The 23,472-nt window shown below is 35.4% G+C and overlaps 1 protein-coding gene across 1 annotated transcript in view; it reads right to left on the reverse strand.

Moving 5' to 3' along the window:
• LOC141436695 (rho guanine nucleotide exchange factor 10-like protein) overlaps positions 1-4,281 on the reverse strand; it is a 47,464-nt gene extending 43,183 nt beyond the window's left edge. The window contains exon 1 of the mRNA XM_074099710.1: positions 3,877-4,281. The gene's annotated coding sequence lies outside the window, so the exon portion shown is untranslated. The remainder of the gene's footprint in view (positions 1-3,876) is intronic.
• Between the last annotated feature and the right edge of the window lie 19,191 nt (positions 4,282-23,472).

A 23,472-nucleotide genomic window follows, 5' to 3' on the forward strand; every position in this document is an offset into this window, starting at 1 on the left:
ATTACCATTCGATACCCAAGAAGTTTACTGCTGTAAAGTCGCAGTCAGTCGAAGGCGGGCGTTTAAACGTGCAATTTAACGAGCATTCTGCAAAGCATATTTTAATACGACGTTAGCCAAGATATCCTATCTATCATACCACTCATTTAATTTAAGAAGTCACAGAAAATTACAATAAATAACACCTTTTCTCGGAAACCATCACAAATTGAGGAATGTTTCAGAAGTGCCAGCTGTTTAATTAACGGCAGTAGCTACCTACTTGGTCAAAGTCCACACAAACAATTGAATCGTAACAGTTAGTTAAATACAATTCAACCCCAAGCCAATAAATATAAATAGACAGGAGGTAACTAGAGCCGGACGAAATGTTTTTTAAAGGGAAAGTAAGCTGTAAACATATGGGTTGGTAATTAAATGTTTCAAAGGAGCAGCTGCTTTTAACTGTTGTGGTTTATCAGTATTTCTATTTTAGGGTTGGAATAATGATTGGTGAGTTGGTAAGCCTGGGTCTTAAAGTTATAGGTGGTCCATGCGTCGAAATGTTATCTCTAAACAGAGGGATTGAGGGATTCAGTCGTTTTACGAGTAAAGGTCCGACTTTGTGTTTTATTTTATAAATTTTACTTTTTTTTAAAAGAGCAATAATAATACAGGGATGTATGGCATCATGTCTCAGGGTTGAACCTTTGTGCTACTAATGTCATGTTGTGGACATCCCACATTTTTGTCAAGGTAGGTAGGTAATCACAGCAGTGAAATAGATTATTAAACCCGAGCCCGACGCAAAAAGAGGGGTGTTCTAAGTTTGACCGCTATGTGTGTCTGTCTGTGGCACCGTAGCTCTTAAACGGGTGGAACGATTTTAATGCGTTTTTTTAATTTAAAATCAGGGTTTCTAGGAATGGTTCTTAGACATGGTTCATCAAAATCGGTTTAGCCGTTATTGAGATAATGAAATTTGAAGTGCCAAAGTCGGGGGTTTTCCAAATTTTTCTTGGTTAGGTCACGTTAGGTTATTAAAAAGGTTCCACCCTGGTACATGAACCAGTTTGTTTGACTGCATCCATATCCATGACTGGATTGAGACTGTAGGAGTAATATAGCTACCCACCTCTGTAGTCCAATTCAGTTATATTAGTATGAGAAACAAGTCAACATTTTCTTTGAATGTTGTATTGTATAAAAACGCAAATGAATGGAATGTTTTGCAAAGGTGACTTTAAATTAAACTAGCAGGCCATTTTACACTTATATGCATTAACATAGCTATGCATAGGCATTTGATGGAGTGACATAATATTATTACAGTGCAGTTAGCATGAAATGAGTAATAGTAAGCAATACAGGTGGTCCAGTAATTATAGCATAATGGATTACAAAATGAAATACAATATTAAGGTAATGAAAGGTAGCGAAAGTCTGAAAAATATACAGTCAATGTATGTGGGTAATCCAAACTGTTAAATAATATAAAGTAGACGAAAGTAGGTAGTTGGATATATGATGGTATTCTCATTATGGTGTGTAGTTACGGAGCTGAATATACGATTTACTTTTAAACATGTGCTTTTGTTGATGAGCATTTTTCAAAAAGTTGTCCCATCATGAAATTGACAAGAAATCAGTTTGTCAAGAAATTATTAACACTAAGGACGAGGTCATAAAACATAAACTGCATGAAACATCTAAAATTTCTCGACATCAGGATTTCAGGAAAACATTATGAAATCTTGTGAGGAAAAAATCGTCATTTTGTAACTACATCGAAACTTTCTATTGGATCCAACAACAAAATTATTATCTGACTTTTTTATCACTCTTACCACGAGGTTTATGTATTCATTTAAACACAATATTACCTACTTATTTTTGTGTTGAAATAGTGAAATTGAATTTTTTATAAGTGGGCAACTGAAAATGCACAACTTTTTGAGAAATAGTCTGATATCTATACTACACAATATACATAGAATATATAATGCGTGCTTTGTGGATTTGAATAAAATTTACTGAATGACTGGAATTCTGGAATAAAAAATAGGTTACTCTTATACCGTTATTCCCATGGGATTGATAGTGTTTTTAAGGAACTTTAATGAAGACCATGACGTAATTTTTAGGGCCTGTAGGAATTTATATGAAATATCAGATTTTCAATTGGAATCCCTGGACTAAAGGTTAATGACAGCAAAGTCATGGGTAAAAGCTAGTAGGTAATTATTTCATAATTTTGCATGATAACATATTGATTACTTCATGATGACAGTTTTCTATACAAAAATATAAAGAATTGATGTAATGAAAACAATTGCTGGCAGACTATTTTCTCGAAAACATTTTTAATCATCATGATGTTTGGACACTTCAATTGCATTAGTTAGCCCAATGTTTGAAGAAGGCGAAATATATTACTTTTCCAGAAAAGCAGATCCCACTACTTAAATATTCATGTCCAAATCGCTGAACCGATTGAGATAAATCGGTATACAGATAGTTGAGTCCCAGGGAAGGACATAGGATAGTTTTTATCCTGGCAAATTGCATTGTTTTTGCGGGATAGTGATAAATAAACAAATTAGATGTGGATGGAGATAAAGGTAAACTGATTCTAAAAATTCCAGCAATTTATGTTAGTAGCTTGCATGGGGAGCATAATCAAGGCTTAAACACTTAAGTATCTACTTGTTTGTGTTTAATCTATTTTTTTATCTTATCTCTATCTAACTGCTCACAAAACAAAAACATGGGTAAATTTTGCTAACAAAACAAAGGGTTAAAGTATCAACTGAAAAGCAGCTAGCACAGTGGTCTGTGACCCTTGACTATGAATTTGTAGGTACCATCAGCCAAATAATGTGATCTTCCACCCTAAAGTTGATAATTGTTTGCATGTCATAAAACAATAATGCCAATAGATGTGTCTGTCAACTTGAAAATTCGACTTTAGCAACATATTCATTTGATAGGAACTTGTTTAAAAATTGATAGACCACTTATTTGGCTGATGGTACATACATTGTTGGGATCATGGAACCTACATAAGTAATTGGAAAGTTTTAAAAATATCTTGCAACAAAATCCTTTCATTTTAGCACAATGAACAGGGGAGGGTGAAGAGTCAGTGCAGTATCACAATTTACTAGAAGGGGGTATGGTAAAAAAACATGGTCAAAATACCTACTTCAGTCAGTTTAAATTATAACTATGCAGACTACTTTTCTCTGCAGCTTAAGAATATCAAGTAATAATGATGAATCTCTGATTAATCATCAGAGTACAGAAGGTACCTAAAATCTGTTTCAATCTACCTGTATAAACAATAATACCATTGTCTAAAAGAAGATTGCCTGGCCTAGAAAAGTGCAACAATGTATCCCAGGTTTATATCATGTTATGATTTGTCTCACCAAAACAAAATGATTTACTATGATGCAATTGTTTTTTTTTAATAGGAGGTTGATAAACAATAACAGTTGTTTATTGGATCATGCTGTTAAAACTTTGAATATATTAATTTAAATACAAATTTGTTAAAAATACCTCATATCACATAGCATCCCTCCACCCCCATTTAAAATAAGTATACAGATGTAATGAGAATATAGGTGATCAATAGTCTTTTTTTAAACAAACAATTTAAAATTACTCAGCAGTTAAAACTAAAAAACTACACCAAACTAAAATATTTACGGATGTGAAGGCGGAAACAAAGGATTAACCTAAAATTTCAATGTTTGTTGGTTTACCCATAGCACGGTTTCCAAGCAAGCCTTGTGTTACATTTAATTTTAACACAGGTCAAGATGCGCTGCTTCGGTTTTAGGTCAGTCAAAGTACAATGAACTTTGGCGTGGTATTCACATCTCAACTTACCGTAGAATTCTCAACGCTGACACTTGTCTCCCACAGGAATGTGTGCAAGGACCGCATTCGTCAGCTTTCCTCTAAGGAAACTGGCCAAGACAACAATCACTGTTGGCCGCAACACAATCCAGAAGTGAACACTCGTATAATCCACTCTCAAAAAGGCACTGGGGATCCAAAAACAAGCTAAACACCACCGATCATCACAACACTGAGTTTCGTTGCATCGTCCGCACTGGCAACAGGTTCAGTTTGTTATTGAACATCAGTAAATATCGATCACTTGTCAACGCATGCGAATTTCATAATATTTAATTTATAACAAAAATAATAACGGAATTACAATTGCACCGTAAAATTCAAAAACACAAGACGCGCAGCTGACTGTCAGCCTGTCGCCTCTCGCTTGGCTTGAGTTTGACTGCGGGTGTGCGGGAGGGTGGAGGGGCGGCGCCGGGCGCCGGGGCTCCTACCGCGCCCCCTGCCGACTGCGCCGTGCAAGTCAATTTCATTGCGTTCATTTTATGACAATTCAACGATGCGTTCTTTCATTAGGTGAACGGCGATTCGGCGAACGTGCAATATATAATAAAATTACAGGTGGATTAGGTACTTATGTTATGTTACGATGACTTATTACTTATTAGGTGTATTATGGAGTCATAGGTATGAACCAGTAGGGTAGTTTAGGATCATGACCACGCCCAAGATAGGGTTCCGTAGCCATTACAATAAAAAAACAAGTAATATTTTTATGTGTACTTACGGAATCTTCCAAGTTTACGTAACATTTTATACCTAAGGCTGCTATTTACTCTTAAACTACTATAATAATTGTCAAGAAAACAACAGTTATAGTTTTCCTTGTAAGTTTGATATAGGTACCTACTTATTTTTCCACCCCACCGGTTTAGATTTTAGAGGGGGCGACGCTCAATTTTAATGAAAATTTCACTTTAAAGTTGAATATTTTGCAAACAAATCACAGAATCGAAAAATCGTTTTAGCAACCCCCTTTTTGAAAAGACCTATCCAACGATAGCCCACACTAAAAGATTGGATGAGAAAAAAAATCACCCGCACTTCACGTCTATGGGAGGTACTCAAAAAAATTTTTTTTTTGAGTTTTTTATTATACTATTTTGTCGGCATAGTTTACGTATATATTCGTGCTAAATTCTGGATAGAAGTTACTATGTTCAAGTAGGTCCCTATGTCACGGCGAACTTCATGGTTGACTTTCAGCGATCTCATGACCCGGCCATAAGTATCGGCAGAGTGGACACGCCGATGTGTTTTGAGTGGGCATGCTCCCTGAAGGAGAGAGCACCACTTAACTTTCCACTGTGGCCTCTCCAGGCCGGAATGCATGCATTTTCATTTCACATTGCAAATAAAAGGACCTAAGTCAGACAATATTAGCAGGCCCATAGATGATTAATAATATTCTAGCAATTATTATTAATAGATCCTGTCCTATTTTAGCAAGTGGAGAGACTTAGGTAATAGAAAGTACCTATAAACAAAGAAATCGAAACTTTCCTAGCGTCAGTAGCACCACAGCCAAGTAAATAAATACATACATAATATAAGTAATTTACCGTGGGTCTGTAGTTCACTCGCAGTCGCATTACGAACGACCGCCTTCTCCGATCACCGAAGTGGAGGAACGAGTTGCTCGGAACGCGGTATGCGCGATTGGAAACATAAACACAGTGGGTTGAAACTCCATACAAAAAATCTAATGTATGGAGCTAGTGACTTTTTTGTACCAACCTCTCCAAAATAACTTATTGGTTGCCATATTTATGAAATTATCTGTGTTTAGAAGATTTCACTTAAATTATAATATTTGCAATTCTTCACATTTTAAGCTGTGAAAAAAAAAATAAGCGAAAAAAAATATTACTAAGATAAATAATACAATATAAAAATAATTCTGACTGGATATCCTTTTTTATTTAAGTAAATGAAAAAAATGTAGTTCTATTTTTCAATTTTATATGGCAGCCCACAAACCTTCATCTGCTGCGTGGGAACGGACGCCTTCGCGAGATTTTGTGTTTACTGTTTGAATTTTCGTGTATTTTGGTGTTTTGTTTTGTTAATAGCGTTGAGTTTGAGATTATTTCTCCTCCGCATTAACTTTTCTTTCACTAAAGTGCATTTATTCGAGACAGGACTCTAGTTTTTACCGTTATTTTCACGGCTGTCCTTTACTAAGAAACCATTCAACATGAGGAGATGCGAAATTTGTGGTATTCAAGAAAAACATTGTGAAAACAAAATGTTCTTTGCTAGATTTCCTCTAAGTGAACATGTGTAAGTAAAGTTACTGATAAATCTGATAATAGGTGTTGAGGTTATATTTGGCTGGCCGACGTCAATTCGTATTATATAGTATCACGACAATTAAATTTTATTTCAGTTGTAAGCAGTAAGTGAAAGTAGTTGGCAACGAGATTTCACAAAATCGAAAACCCAGCTGAAGAAGAAAGCCATAACAAAATTGGGACTTCCCATGCCACCTCTTTCTGAAGAAATTCTTGAAGGGTTTCCCCTAAAGATGGCAAGAACAGCCAAGGTAAACACTTTATTTTATTTTCAATTTATCTCTATTGCAACTTGACTTACTGCATCTTATAATAATAATAATAAAATAATAAAAGATATTGATTCAATAGTTTGTTTAAAAATTCTACATAGGTACATAACAAATAATAAGTACAATCAAACTATCAAAAGGGAAAGCGACTCAGCTTATGCCTGCACCTTGCAGAACAAAGTCCCTTGGCTAACAGGCGCTGTTTTTCAGTCGCCCCCGTAAACCATAACCCTAATAAATACCATCAATACACATGCACATATTTTTCTTTACATACAATATATGTTATAAATTAATTTACTTCGTCATCAATAATAATGCTAGGTATTTCGAGTGTATAGTATAGTTGCCGGTCAGAGCATTAGTAATAGACAGAAAAATTGGCTATACACACTAATTATATTTCACCTGTATAAGTTAGTGGAAGCTTCTGGCTAAATTAAACTTTGTTTCAGGTTCAGCTTTGGAGTTGCCCAGTGTGGAATATTTACATGCACAGCCTTCTACAAGTGGTGCGCAGTGTAAAACTGACAATACAACAGGTAAGCTATCACTGATAAAAATCTATACCTTATAGCATAATTTAGAATTTTAGAGTTGATCTGATGATAAAGCTAGTGGGTGACCATAGGAACACTGTGATAAACAACACAACTGCATCGAGTTTGGACTCGTTTGTCGTCTTGACTAGTACTTTGGTAACCAGGGGCATATAGTACAGTCAGCAAAAAAAAAATACTTATATTAGAAGAATTTTCAGAAAAACTTTTATTGAACTGTTTACGGAACCTTTCATGTACGAGTCCAACTCGCACTTGATCATTTTTTCTGTATTGTCTGTGTTTATGGTACACTTCATGTAATAACACTCCTCTTTTTGCGTTAGGGGTTAAAATAGGTTGAGCTGCTTAGTAGTTAGAGGAGATAGAAATGGATATGCATACATACAGGTCAAAATATAATCCTCCTTTTGGGCTTCACCAGAATCGGGTAAAAACTACAGAATTAATTTCATTACATTTGGCATGGCAAGTGGATTGTTTATCAGAGGTATACAAAATTATGTATTGTCAACTAACTCCAAGATCACCTTCATTTCATTTCATTCATTTGACAAGTAAAGACATATTTGACAATAAGGCAAAAAATTGTAAGAAAGTTGTCTAGGTAAACATAGGTCATTGACCTGCAATATGACAAAAATTGGATTGTGCGTACCAATTTTATTTTATCTTGCATTAGTTAGTGTAAGCTACTGGCTAAATTTAACTTTGTTTCAGGTTTAGCTTTGGAGTTGCCCAGTGTGGAATATTTACATGCACAGCCTTCCACAAGTGCTGTGCAGTGCAAAACGGACAATACAATACTACAATACAATACTTGTGTAACGTGAAACTGTATTTACCTATGTAAAGAAAAACAGACCCATGACATGAAAATAAATTATTATTAAGAAAAACAACTTTTTTTTTCTTTAATTCGATCATTTAATTAATAAAAAGCGCACCACTACGTGCCGTTTTTTGACAATATATCGATAAAAAAGCACAACACTATGCTGTTACAATATCGATAATATCGACTGTTCCTAACAACACTACTTGTCAATGTGACTTTTTCGGCCCTGTTTAGTCTGTGCAGTTCGTTTCTTGATATTGGCACCAAAAAGACACTGAATTCATACTACAATCGTGGTATTGTTTTTGTATGAGAGTTCCGACTCTTAAAACGTAGTGATTATATACTCTTTGCATAAACAAGCCGCCCGGCGTCGATGAAAGCATGCGCCCGCAGTTGTTAGCCTTCGTGCTTTCAGAAATCTGCAAACAGATTGCACATTTTCGAAAAAATCACCATTTCGCACGGCTCACTTTCGGTCAATTTTCGAGAAAGTGATCCTTCATTGGCGATCTATCAAGGGCCCAGCAATTTCACCATTTCATTACCCTGCAGCCTGAACAGTGAACACTCCCTGTAATTACTTGAGTGTACCGGCAGATGAGTTAATGTTTGGAATTCTGGGTTGTTCGCAGCTTGTAGGGAAAGTGAAGTGTTAATGCGACAACTTGATAATAGAGTTCCGTTAAATTACCAAGTGCGAACCGGGAACAAGTACCGTGATCCGCCTTTGACCTCGCTAAATAGCCTGTCTGAGGAGTTCAGCGTACCTACCTATATCTAATGAGTTTGAAGCTTTCTTGTCCGCTATTTGTGCAGTGCAATGTAACATCTGCTTCGTTTTTTACATAGTAACTTTATACTTCACCCCAATTCGTGGAGCGGAAGTTGGGTGCGGGCGCGTTTAGGTGCGTCCTTGAGAGCGAATCGTGAAATGGGACCGGAAATTTCTATTCGCTTGTTTTATTTTGATTCCAGATATCGTTTCACAATGATTAAAGATAGACTTCAACACCAGTACAAAAACATTGGGTATCTGTATATATAAAAAATAGCGAGGTTCAATTGGGTCTCAGACTGGAACTATTATAATATTTGAAGTACAACCTAAGAATCTCAAGATTCCGGTCAAGAGGTGCTAGACGCTCTCTCAAGCCTACATAAGTATCTGTGGATAGTTGCCATCCAATTTCTTATATTTTCAGACTTAATAACAATACCTAAATAAAGTAGATTCAAAGATTTCAAAGTTACAGAAGCTTTATCTTATCTTTTATCTTTATTTATCTTAGTTTGGACGCAAAGCGTACCCTTTCAGTGTTTATAATTTTTGTATGAAAGTGATTAGGTAGGTAGGTAGCTATTTTATTTCAGCTATTTACGATACGAATATGTTAGACTTAGTAAGAGTTTCTGTTCTGTGGAGGCTCGACGAGTGTGTGGTGTTAGTAGAGTCACATTGCCTGATGATTGCGATGATACATTTGCAACCCATGAAGATGAAATAACTATATTTAGCTAACTTTTAAATAGGTAGTTATATCTTATATCTATAATTTTGCTTCTCATTATAACTTGGGGATCTTCAAAAAACGAGCCTTCTAATTTCTCAAAGGGTCGGCCAAACATCCGTAACTCAGCTTAAGCTATAGGTATCCATGGATGGCGGTATTTGCTTTCCATCAGGTGACCCCTGCTCGTTTTCCCCCTATAATATAAAAAAATGTATCCATGCCTTCACTGCATATTCTATTAGAATAGTGTCAGCACAGTCAACGACATCACTACAATACTATAGTAGCTCCTTACCTAACTCTCCTCTAGTTGCAAACGGATATCCTTTCCATTTCAAAGCTTATACGGCTCAAGGATAAATGCCGTTGGAATAAGGTATTTATAGTTTAATTATAGGAATGATTTAATGTACAATACTAATATGTCATTCTTGCAGTTCATGGAGTTATTAGCAATTGCTATCCTACCCTGCATGGCGGCGAGGCTTTTGTGTGGCAACATCACAGACTATGTATTTACAACGAAATGTTACAAACGGCTGGCCCATTTGAAATATGGAGTAGATTCATAGTTTGCTCTACATTTAATCTTCCCTGGACGGATGTCGTTTCGTTTTCTCCAAATTTAAAATTTTTGATATTGATGGATGATGCATAATAAATAGCACAAATCACTTTTTAGGCTCATTGTGTGGAATTGACTCCAAAGACTTCAAGTACTTAATTGGAGAGATCCTGGTATCAATTTTTCTAAATAGGCGGATTGATATTTAGGTCCAAATTAAGGCTCTGATCTGATCTGTCATAACAGTACCTTGACTCTAGCATGCACGTATTTATTCTAACTATACTTATACTCTACTGTCTTTGCTTACTTAATTCTTGGCAGTGCTAAATGCATCCTGTAGATGAAACAGGAGAGTAAAAGTGAGACTATAAGATCGGAATGTCACCAAGGGGAGTAGGTAGGTAAATTATTTATACGTTACAACTGGCAGTCGCATGCCCGACGCGCCTTGCTCAAAATATCGTGGTGCGTGCGCGTGCGTCGTCCTGACTTCCGTCGATTCAACGGCTATGAACACTTGTGCTTGGCTACATTGTTTGACGTCACACGACTACGTTTCAAGGCCATGCATTTTTTTAAACTTAAGTGGCGATAGACCAGTTGAAGAAAGCAGGGGATGCGTTTGTCAAGCAACGGGATACCATTTTTAGGGTTCCGGAGCCAAAATGGCAAAAACGGATCCCTTATAGTTTCGCCATGTCTGTCTGTCCGTCCGCGGCTTTGCTCAGGGACTATCAAGGCTAGAAAGCTGTAATTTTGCACGAATATATATGTAAACTATGCCGACAAAATGGTACAATCAAAATTTAAAAAAACAATTTTTTAGGGTACCTCCCATAGACGTAAAGTGGGGGTGATTTTTTTTTCTCATCTAACCCTATAGTGTGGGGTATTGTTGGATAGGTCTTTTAAAATAATTAGGGGTTTGCTCAGACGATTTTTCGATTCAGTCACTTTTTTGCAAAATATTCAACTTTAAAGTGCAAATTTTCATGAAAATCGAGCGTCCCCCCCTTTAAAATATAAGCCGGTGGGAGAAAAAATTTGAAAAAAATCAGGATGGTAGTAACTATATCAAAGTTTCAAGGAACATTATAACGGCTAAGGTAGCTTGAGAATTATTAGTTGTTTGAGAGTAAATAGCAGCCTCAGGTATAAAATATACCTAAACTTGGAAAATTCCGTATAAAATACGAAATACTTAGAAAAATATTACTCATTTTTTTCGTAATGGCTACGGAACCCTATTTTGGGCGTGTCCGACACGCTCTTGGGCAGTTTTTTTTCATGACGATGTTCTATGAAAGCTTGCATGTCCTCCTGGGCTCGGCCCATTTAATCTGCAATCATAGATTAGCTATAGCGTGGCCTATCTATCTAAATACCGAAGAATAGAATAGAACAAAAACATTGCATAGATTGAATAGTGAATGGACAACGAATGCTATTGGCGTGACACACAATCGAAACAGTACCTCATCCAGGCACTTCAAAATAATAAATATTTAATGCAATTTCTATTCTAGGACCTAGAAAATACTAGCCTTGTAGAAAGAAGTAAAGCACGCGGACATAAAGGAAAAGGTAGCTGGAGAAGCAGATAAAATGACAAAATTAAAGGATAGTAGTTTACAAAATTATGGAAGAATCTCTTTCGCGAATTTATAATCACGACAAAAGCTAGCAAGCATGTTACGACTAAAGCGACGAACTTTATCACTAGAGAAAAGTTGTCAATGGAGACGCGCGCAATATGTTTTTTTCTGCCTACTTACATAAGTTTTTATGTGATCATTGTCCTATGGTTTTTGACAATACACGATGACTTTAAAGTTATCAGATTGTCCGACACGTCGAGGGCCGGCGGCACCTTTTTGAACATATCAAGTGGTCTGTAAAAAATGATGTAAGTTAAAGTACTTAAAAGGGTTTCAGAATAACTATAAGAGCTGCTCCTTTTGAACCTTTACCTACTGCTGATATGCATTCATGGGGCAGAAGTACCGGTTTTGGCCAGTTGATATTTGAAGTCATAGGTATATAATAAATTATAGTATTAAAATAATATGTTTAGTAAGTTTTAAAAAGTCTATCCTGAAACGAATAAAGTTTGTAATGATTTATTACTATAAATTTATTGCAAACGTATATTAAAACAATAAATGGCCACAAACGGTACTTCTGCCCTAAATTGACTTGTAAATTTAATCAACTATATGGTACATATTTTATTGCGTATTTACGTCATGCGCCAAAATTTGCGCTTCTAGCTTTACTTAACTGTTAATTAGATGGGCAGTATTTTAAAAAGATATTGATTTTATTAAGTATGTAGTAGCTGTTGTAGGCGACTTTGTCTGCGAAGAATTTATCTACATATTATAGCTGTCCCGCGTGAACTTTGCAATTTCGGCGGGATGAAAAATCCGTCCATCCGTTTTAGCGTGTGTTCACGGAAAATCACTCCATTTCATATAAATTAGTAAAGTAATTCAGGTTGGCCATCATTCCAATGTAATCTAGAGAAATTTTATTAAGTATATGTATGTATATGATCTATTCGGTCACAGCCTTTTTATTCAAAAGATTTATCGACGAAAATCAATACTGTCAGGAAAAAATGTTATATCACTTGTAATACGTCCAGTGTTGATATTAAATAATCATCAAGGGCTATATAGTATACCTACTATTCGAACCCGCCAGCCCTGTTTCCCAACAGCGTGAAAAATTACACACACATGATCTTTATCACTAACAATATAGAGTACCTACTTGTAAGTCGTAAGATTGTCCTAATTGGGTACCTATTTTCTTACAATTTAAATGACAGCTCGAGAACAACAACAAAAGCATGAAAGTCCACTTAAATAATGGATGGTGACCTGTGCCCTTTTTCTAAATTATCTAACACTCCTAAAATGATTCAATATAGAATATCTACGAGCAAAGTTAGTTATATCATAAATTACAATAATCGATTACCCACATTATAATTGGGCAGTAAAAATTACGAAGCGTTGCATAACAAACCGCCTCGAGAACCACAAAATAACCTATAATCTTTACAAAAACATTTGATAGTCAATTTAATATAAAATAAAAATAGTATGGAACTAAAATTACATAGTAGCGTAGTGAACAAACGGTGAGATTATTTTATTCAAAAGTTTATTTGCATATAAATTAAATCAATTTTTAAATCACTTTCTTTTTAAACGAAACTTAATTGCAAATTGCAATAAAACGTTTAATTTTAACATGGGGAAATATTTCCATACCTTTATTATATGTTACATAATTTATTTACTGTTAAATATATTCTAGCATAAACGAAAATGGTTAAACTGATCGAGTGTTGCCATTATTTCCGGTTGCGAACTTCCTTCCGCTGGCGTTCGTGTCGTCATAGTGTGTTGTGTTTTTATATGTTTTAGTTTTTAAATGGGTCCCACTGAAAAACAGCGTTGCGGCTTGCCGTAACAGTATGCTGAGTGGGGTCCACTTTATACTATTCGATGTTATTATTATTATTTTTTTCTCTCCATCTAATCGAATATGTGTAAATAAATGTTTCTCTCTCTCTCTCTCTCTCTCTCTCTCAACATAAAGCAGAGCAATAAAATCACGCGGAAGTGAAGTACAAAAGATAAACGAAATAAAACGTATGAACTGAGGTAGAGCGTTGACCTCCGCCCCTGCCTCGTTTGATAAGGCAGGTTAATGGGCCGTGCCGATGCCATAGCCGCCACAATGACTGCCATTGATACACATGACTGTATAAATTTTATGCCATTGATACGCCATTCATCTACTCCACATTAATAAATACACCTTTAATTGGTTGAGTGATTTTGCCCGTAAACCAATCGGACTAAACTGTGCCAACGCACATTGTGTCAAGTCAAATCACACTGAAAATCCATGGCTCAGCTGAGAAGATAGTTAATCTTATTTGCTAATTTGGCTACGTATAAGTAATATTATGTAGTAACGTTTTTGCGTGTCATGCTCATTTAGATGTTTGCATGCAATTACGAAACTTTCATTGTTTCAAACTCTTAACAAACTCAGAGTTTAGAAATCCGGCGCGCTCCCATGAGAGTCGTGCGAATTATAATCCGTCTCATTAGGCACAAAGAAAATGTCCGCTTTCTTTCTGTCGGTACAAAGAAGCGGCGATTGAAAGTTCATCGCACACAATAGCGGGCAACGATGACACCGGCTTATCCAGCATCGCTAGCTGAGTCACTGCCCATACAATCCTCTTAATTATAATAATTTTCGTAGTCAAATCCATCGCAACGGGCCGCCGAGTGAAAGTATTCTGGTTCCAATGATCACACGCTCGCCCATACATAGCCGCAAGTTCAATGCCTTGATTAAGAGGTGTTATTAAAAATTTGTAATATTATTGTAATAGCTTTTGCTTTCTTTTGGTGAATAGTGGCGGTCGTGTCGGTGGCGTAAGTCGCGTAATCGTGCGCGCCCGTCGACTTCCTTCATGGGATTTCAGTGTAATTTCCCTGCTTATCTCTGATCCAGTTGTTGTTAATCTTAATTAATATGTAGATTGCGAGATATGTTACAGGCAAGATCTTATACATACAGATACAACTCCATTATTCTCGGAAACGATTGCAGTGAGTGGCGGGACCTAATAGTGAATGTAATGACGATAAGTGAAATCACACTTACTTTGGTTCATTTTTGCAAATGTCTATCTAACTATTAAACGAGTAGATAATAAGATTTACAATTTCATCCTTGTTATCTAATTAATAATGACTCTGCACGTTAGCAGTCACTCTTTCTCCGTCAATTCAAGATCAGTTAGAAAACGTACGTTGAAAGGCACAAAAGAACACAGGCAATGTTTACAAGTTACCAAAACACTTTTATAAGTGAGCTGTCTTAAATTTTTAGCGGTAATCTTGAAACAGATAAAAGGTATGTAGTTACTCGCTTCACCAAATTAAATTCCTTTAAAAGCTGTAGGCTCCCAATCAGAAGAAGACACTTAAAATAGAAAAAAAAACCTGCCAAAGCCCATGGTACCGGAGAAAGTATAGAAAATTCATATGAGACTAGCGAGTGGGAGTAAACGAATGAGTAAACCATTTTAGAAAACGAATACGGCTATAAATCTTAACTATTACCACACCAAAATATATGGGAACTTTATTAGAACAATCGGTAATCAGTGTGTAACATAACTTTCGTATTACGCAACACCATTTCATTTCGGTGTATCTTTGACAAATCGCGGTCCACGCCCCGTTAGTGACAATGCTGGTTTTCTAGAACCTCATCATCATATAATAAGTCAATCAATCAACCAGATTATTCTATTACGGCACGCTTGCATTCAAATTAGCAGAGCGTGACCAGCGCCGGAATCATAACAAATACAACAATACCCGGCGGTCCCGGCGGCACTTTCACTACGGACCTCTTGGCTGCGCCCTCGGGCCCTGCTTGCCACATCCACCGTATGGTGATGGGCGATGTTCTAAGTCGCAGTTGGCTAATACTGACTGTAAACATAAGTATATAAGTTCAATCAAGAGGTACACAGAGGTCTAGGAGGGGTTTACGCTTGAAAATATGTTACCCGTTTAAATATGATGTGGTCAGATGATTAAGCTGAGCCCTTCATTGTCCAGTATCGTGATTGATATAACGTCTTATTAAAAAACTGGATAAGTTTCAACGCAATAGATTTTATTTAATTTCTTATAAAAAAAATCTTCAAAATTTTTTTTAAGCTCAGTAGTTTTCAAAATAAGATGATGGGAGGAATGGACAATTTTGTATTTTATTAAATTTTTTAATTCTTTATTTTTCATAAAACGAATAAATAACAGATTACATTGAGAAACCGATCAGAGGCTACAAATTTTCATGTAATTATTAAAAAAATATATGTGTTTGAGTTTCTCTCAATAAGACCTTTCATTTAACAAATCACAGGATATATATGTTAGCAAGTTTATTCTAAATTTACCACTTAAAAGGGGCTCCCGTGTATTGAATTCAATTTACGTTACACCTCTGTCTTTCGGTTACCGAATTACATTATGTGTACCAGTTTTCAACACAATCGGTTCAGCCATTTCGGAGCAAATCGGCTGTGACAGACAGACAACGGAGTGATTTTTCGCTCGGACATATGGAATCTTAAAAATAATTTAAACATCCCGTCTTGACTCTACATAATGAGTGGAAGAGAAAAAACGACTCTCCCTGACAATCTTGAGTAGGTAGTTAGCGTTTTAACGACTACATTTTAATACAAACATCGTTACAATAAATACAAGAAGTTTCATAATTTCCATCAAATAACAGGGATACCTGTATAATTTATTTCGCCTCGTACATCCGATACGCATCTTCGTTATTCATCATCTTATGTTTCAACAATGTTGCATCGTATAGCTTCTCTTACAAAGCACGATGCCGACTGTCGATCGTAAGAATAACTGTTTCATACGCCTAAACATCGCGTAAAGTCAAATGAAAATTGGGGTACGTCAGATACGTAATGCTTTTGAGTAACCGGTTCTACTTACTTACTGTTACCGAGTTGGCATAAGCTTACGTGGACGATATAACACAGCCTACAAGTAATAAGAGCCCACGCGTGTGCGGTGCATTCTTTCGTGTTTTGCTTGTAAATGTACCCACGTTTCGTATGCCTTAGGCGAGACGCTCCGTTAACCTTGTTATCTTCATTGAATGTCGCATTGCTTGGAGACATCACCGTTATACGAAATGTATACAAGCTGAATTCTGTAGCTTTTGGAAAAGCTCTGGAAAATGTTATTAATGAGCTGTTGCGTTTTTAAGGGTCAAGACTTTGGCATGTACGCCAACCAATTTGATTCCTGAGTCACCAAGTAACCTTATCGTAGTATAGGTAATATTTGTCTGATACTATATCACGATGTCATTAACATAATCATAATTAATTTGCTTAAATACTGCATCGTTCTATTTTATACCTTAATGTCTTTGTGATGGCACTTAGATTCTAAAATCATTGAATGCCAGTGCCAACGTATTCCCCTACATCTTTATTATGTATCTACTTACATTTGTAGACTATAAAAATAGCATTAAAATTGTTCTTCAATTGAAGGCAATCCGTCTATATTTACCGTTCGCCCCGTTGTATTTAAATTCGATCGATCATTGCATTCAACGATCGATTTGTTTTATTCCCGCGCCAACGACCATTTTATGCTATACTTTTTGAATAGGGTTCAGAAATCTTTAACGAAACCGAGACGAACGGGCCTTTGTTCAGAACGGGTCAAGGGAACTGCAATACCGAACCAAAAATATAAATTGGCACGAACCACTGATATGGAAAAAGCTTTTGAGATCCTAACTGTAGTCGTATAAGTAAATGTCTTGAGAAAACAATGAGCCTTAAATAGTTGTATCGATCTTACTATTTTGAGTAAACTATATATTAATTACTAATACAATACAATTTGCAAGGCCGGTTTTTAATAGTATATTGTTCAGCAAGGGACTAAAAAAGCCATAATGAGACGAGATGTTTCTCGCTCTGCTCGGGTGGCTATAGTTCAAGTGGCATTATGGTTGTTTAGTCTCGCGTTAAACACTCTTCTTTCATTTTGAATGCGAGAAAAAAAAACAATATTTTGTTCAAAATTACAATATTATTACTTTTTAAAAACGTATGCTCGACTAATGGACAGACCATCTGTTCAATATTCAAATAGCAAAAAAATAATTGTTGTGCGGTTTTTTTCTTTTCTTTTATTGTTTATGAATAATAATGAAGTGACGCCTTAAAAGCTTGCATATTTAGCCAACAGTTTCAAAAGTTGAAGACTATTTTAAAACTTATTGGACAATGCATAATAAAATGAATGAATCCTTATTATAATTGAATAAATTCATATTCGTAATCATTAATTGTGTTTCACACACTTAAAGCGTGCTTTTTTAAAATATTTTTTCACAGTTGTCATTTTGAGGTTATTTCCACGCCTAAAAACCCTCCATTCACAAACACCGTGTTGGCTGTTTAGGGGTTCCAACGTAAATAAAAAAAAAATACTTTAAGCCAAAGAGAATAAAAAAGAGCTTTAGTCCCGATATGCAGATACGAAAGTAACATTTTAAGAGCGTGTGAAGTGAAAAAAACATATATTTATAAGTTCATACTATTTTTCGCATTTTTTGATGAAAACCATTTAAAATAAGCGAAGTATATAAAAAGACAGAACAAATGAAACAAATCTACCATTTTAATGTTTGCAGTATAGGTAGTGCGTTTCTTGAAAATTTACTTAAACAACGTTAATATGAATGCTAGGTGGATTTCAACGCCGTGATTAAAGTTGTACCCAGTGAAGAATGAAATAAATATAATCACGTTAAATATAAGCACGTTTGTTCATCAAGGGAAGACAAATCAGTAGGTAACACGTAAAGCAGGTTAGACGCTAGAATGGTTTATAAATACGTTCTTAGTCCCGTGCGTGGCCGAGATTCTTCGCGATGAATACAATTAGCTCAACGAATAAGGAAAGTAACTGTCACATTCAAAATATATTAGCAGTACACACATAGCATGCTCTACTTTCCTATATGTGCACGCTAATCAAAAGAACCTTGTGATTAGTCAATTTATCTTCACCGCTGTCTGTTTTCACCATTTCTATCGTTTATAAATTTCAAGCTTCACGATATTCACGCCTGGTCATCAACCTTACTTTATTTTATTTTATGGCCTTCGTAATCGATTGATCAATAATAATTCATATGTGAAAAATTTCAAGTCAACGAACTGGTGGAATCACCAAAAGCTAAATGCAATGTGGGTAATAGTTAGAAATTTTATGGACCATGTCACGATATCACCGCGTCGGCAAATAAAAATGTTCGTAATTTGACGCCTCTCTTTTACAATTTTGTTATATCACCAATTCAACTTGATAAATTAGAAAATTGGCCATTGAACTTTTGAACGAAAAAAATCACATAAAAGTAATGATGAATGTAATACAAAATAATCAAAAGGTTTTGATATTAAATAATTCTAACTCTTCACATTTAGAATAATAAATATACCGGGTGTTGCCTGTAATAATGACCAAATAATTAAAACATAGATCATTCGCATCAAACTGAACAACATTAGTTCAGCGACTTATAAAAATAATTAGTTTTTTAATTTTTATTTCACTTTTATGTTTATTCGAAGAAGCAATGTAAAGCAAAATGATTGATGTTTGTAGTGTGACAGGCGACGTCAGTTGTGTTCTAGGATGGCGTACATTGATAGCAGTATTTAATTTGTATGAAAAAAGGAAAATTCAAAGAGTCCATTATTTTTAAAAGTCGCTGAAGTAATGTTGTTCAGATTGACGAGGATGATCTATGTTTAAATTTTTTGCTCGTATTACAGGCCACACCCGGTATAGTAAACTTGCTGTTGGGTCTCCAAATATTAACTGAAGTAAAACTCCCATTATAACATGTATTAAGTAGGTTTATGATATCTTTTGTGACTTTTTATACTTTTTATAAAGGTTTTATTAATCAATTAATGAATTAGATCTTATATAATACACAATCGGTTTCTCACCTGTAGAATTAGTAATATTTAGTATCTACAAATACCTGTGTTCAGAAACTGCAAGGTATTATGAATTATGTTAACTGTGTCTCTGATTATTATTGCTATTTGCCTACTTTCCAGGTCTTGAAATATTCAACCAACTTGAGTCGAAAGTTACAAACAATAGCATTAACAATAATGCATATTGTTAAGAGGCTGCCGAATTACAAAATAGGAATTAAAAGGTGTAAGAGAAAATGTTGTTTACAAGTTTCCCTTCTCCGGAAACTTTAAATAATATTTGAAAGAAATCGTTTTATGACAGTCAATGATCAAATAGTGAAAAATCTTTGAAAATCTGTTCTTCATTAATAGTAAATTGTAAGTGGTAGAGCAGCGTAGAGTTGGTTGGCAAACAGTTCGGATTTAGTTGTAACAAATTATAAAATTGAAGAGAAAATTAACTCTGTTTCAATTTAAATTTTACGATTATGTGTTACTTTTGTAGACCACTACTTAGAATTTATATGCTATGAAAACAACAAAATGATTCATATTGTTGAAGGCTATACGATACTAAACCTAAATATAACAGACCTAGAAATTGATAGTAAAACTTGCTATAATGAAAATACTGCTTCCATCGTGACGTAAATAGACAGTTTAGTTCACTCTTTATTATCAAAGCCGTAGAGTGAATTGAAAATAATAGCCTCAGTCACGGCATTCTCAGTCGTCTCCGAGCATTTAAATGATACTGTACTCAGTTTCAAGGGAAATATTATTTTAAGCAAGATTTCTTTTCAAATAGAATACCTATATCATGTTATGTATTTATCTACCATCTTCTGAAGTCCATTTATGTACAGTCAAAATGTAGATAGATCAGTAAACCACTGTAATGTTTTTAATGGACATACTTACACGAGCGGCGCAATGTAACTTTCACTGTTGCAAATAGTTCGAGATCAGCTAGCCAAAAAAGTTCGCAAATGATTTCTTTTTGTGTTCTATATAGCAGAGTCACGGCAGAGCTATAAGTTATTTGCTAGAGCTTTGTACCAAGGTCAGAAAACCGGATGGTATTACAATACATTACTTTCGTACTCAGTGGACGAAAGCGAACGTGGGGCCTCCTGTTTTGGCGACAACTTTCTATATAGGTAACTCATGTATCGGAACGAACCACTTTTTTTTCTCTCCCCAAGAAACGAGTAGATAGCTCGATATAGCATCGATCACCCAAAACTGGACAACTCGACTTTCCACTATGACATAATATAGTGGTAACCATTGTTACTCAATTAAAGGGTGTGTACACAATAAATCGGAGAAATAAAGGTCTTTAATTATGAGAATGTTTGAATGGGCTTTATGAGTACAATGGGGAATTGCAAACAATCGCGACAGTTTATGACTATTATTCATACGGGATTCCTATTTTCTTTTTTTTAAGATCATATGAAACGTCTAATTCCTAAAATCTGTTTTAATTTTAATAGGGCCAGTCAAGATGCCATGGTTGGATTCGTGACACCAAAACTTAAGCTATGTACTTAACTAACAACAAAGCAGCAAAGAAAGTAAGTAGACAACATGTACAATAAAAAATGAGTAATGAAGTACCGCAACATATTTCATTATAATCGATGTCAGTTCCTGGCGTACGTTCGCTAGTTAAGATGTTTCAAGATCTATTGATGTGTGGGCTGGATAGAATGCTAGAAGGGATAGTTAGCTCAATTCCCTAAAAAACCTATTACTTAAGTTATATTAGAAATTTAATATCTGTTAGCATCTATCTGTTAGCGTTGGCATAGCGACCATCTCGTTTATTTTGATATCAGCCAGTTGAAGTTTGAATGCGTCCTTCAACAAATTCATCGTGAATCTTTAAACATTTGTGCATTTTTGTGGAATCCGCATTCACCACCATTATTTGATACATCGGTATGTTTCGTCGATCTTTTGCCCGTTTATAATGACAATGGCAGGCTATTAGACAAAACTTAATTGACTCTCTTAATACGGGACAATAACGCGTGCGTTCAGCGACACAAAATACTTTAGCCTTGACACAATAACATTTATAACTGACGAAGCAATTAATTTGAGCGAGGACCGCGAACTGGAAGCCGTATGACTGATATCATCACGATTGATGACAAATCAAATTGTTCTCGTCGACAATAGATTGCTGTCTCCACTTCGCTATCCAGTCAGACACAGATGTGATTAATTACCCTCTGACTAAGAAGCTTGCAATCAGGGGGCGATTTTTAAAATCCTGTCTATGAAAATACAATTAAAATAATTGTGCTGCATTTGAAATTCGACTGGAGAAGGAGAAAGTTACTCTACTTCATTTTACAAAGTAGTCAAAATTTTTATCCCAATAGTAGTTTTGAAGCAATACACATCAGCTAAACAATTCAATAAGTTGTTATAACAAAAACATACATACTTTTTGTTGTAATATGTTTCTTGACAGGGTTAATCTGACTTGACAGGCAAAATATCGCGTTTGACGTTACAGTCTTGCTTGTGATTGGCTCATTTAGTTATTTAACACATCAAAAATGTGACGCAAATGTCAAAATTGACAAATAGACCTCACGATACTAGCGCCTACTAGGCCTTCTACCTTGTTACACAAATCCTCATTGTGTGTGTGTGTGTGAAGTTTATTATCTGCGCTGGGCCCTCATGAGAACTAAGACCCAAGCCTTCTTATTCTGAGAGGACGCCAGTCCACTGCAGTGCGACGTATTGATTGAGATGATGATGATTATGACTTTTTGTCGACTATGTTTGCGTTTTTATCCAAACTACATATCTGTACCAAGTTTCAAGTCAATTAGTGCCTTCTGTGCCTTAAACCATTGAAGAATTCCGTCCTGCGAAGACGATCCTGGCCGGACCACCAAAATATCACAACCAACAGTATTGCATTGTCACTGGGCGGTACTATGTGTGCCAAATTTCATAACAATCGGATACCAGGAAGTGGTCGAAAGATAGATTCAAATAACTTATAAAAATCGGGTCCAGATCAGAGACTATTTTTGAAATAACGTCATTTGCACAAAAGTGAAAATTAAGTACTTACCGTAAAGCCGGATGGCACCTATAATATCTCGCAATTTTTTGCAAAAATGGATGAAAAAAATGCGGCGGACTCCCTTGCACTTATTTAAATATAAATATTAGATAGGACCCATTACTATGTATTGAAATATTACGAGTGTACGGCGATAGCTGCCATCCCACTTTATGGGACTTCCCCCTACTTTTTAAATAGTAAATAAGACTAGAATAAGTACCTACTATATTACGACTAATTAATCTTGTCCGCAAGTTGTCATTTTTATTAGGGCGGTATTTGTAGCAATGTGTAGTACCTACTTACTTATTTTCGAGTGGTTTAAAAAATCGACCCCTGAACGCGTACAGTATCGCCGGCAATTTTAATATCTCCGATCAGCAATAAACCAATAAATTACTTGGATAATTAAAGAATGTTTAAGCCTTAATCGTGATAGAAGAAAACACTATTTGTAATGCCAGCAATCACTTTACTCTCCGTATTTTATATTACAAAGCTTTCTACGGTACTATTCAATGGAAAAAAACAATTGTGTAAACAAATGTGGTGACTGACATTGACACTTGACTGACGACTGGCTGACTGACTGACTGACGTTGGCTCTAGTGATGTGAAAGCTCTTTAAGATACTTCAATCAGCAGTAAATAATTATTTTGAATTTACTCATATTTCATTATTTAATGTAATCCCTAAGTTTAATTTTTAAAAGTGGCGAATCACGTATTCTCTTAGTCCTGTTCAAGAGTCATTCACAATGTTTCCATGTCCCTTTTAACTTAAAATGTTTAATAGCATTTTCAAGAAGTTTTAGA

Source organism: Choristoneura fumiferana, chromosome 17 (genome assembly GCF_025370935.1).
Source record: "Choristoneura fumiferana chromosome 17, NRCan_CFum_1, whole genome shotgun sequence".
NCBI classification, from domain to species: Eukaryota; Metazoa; Arthropoda; class Insecta; order Lepidoptera; family Tortricidae; genus Choristoneura; species Choristoneura fumiferana.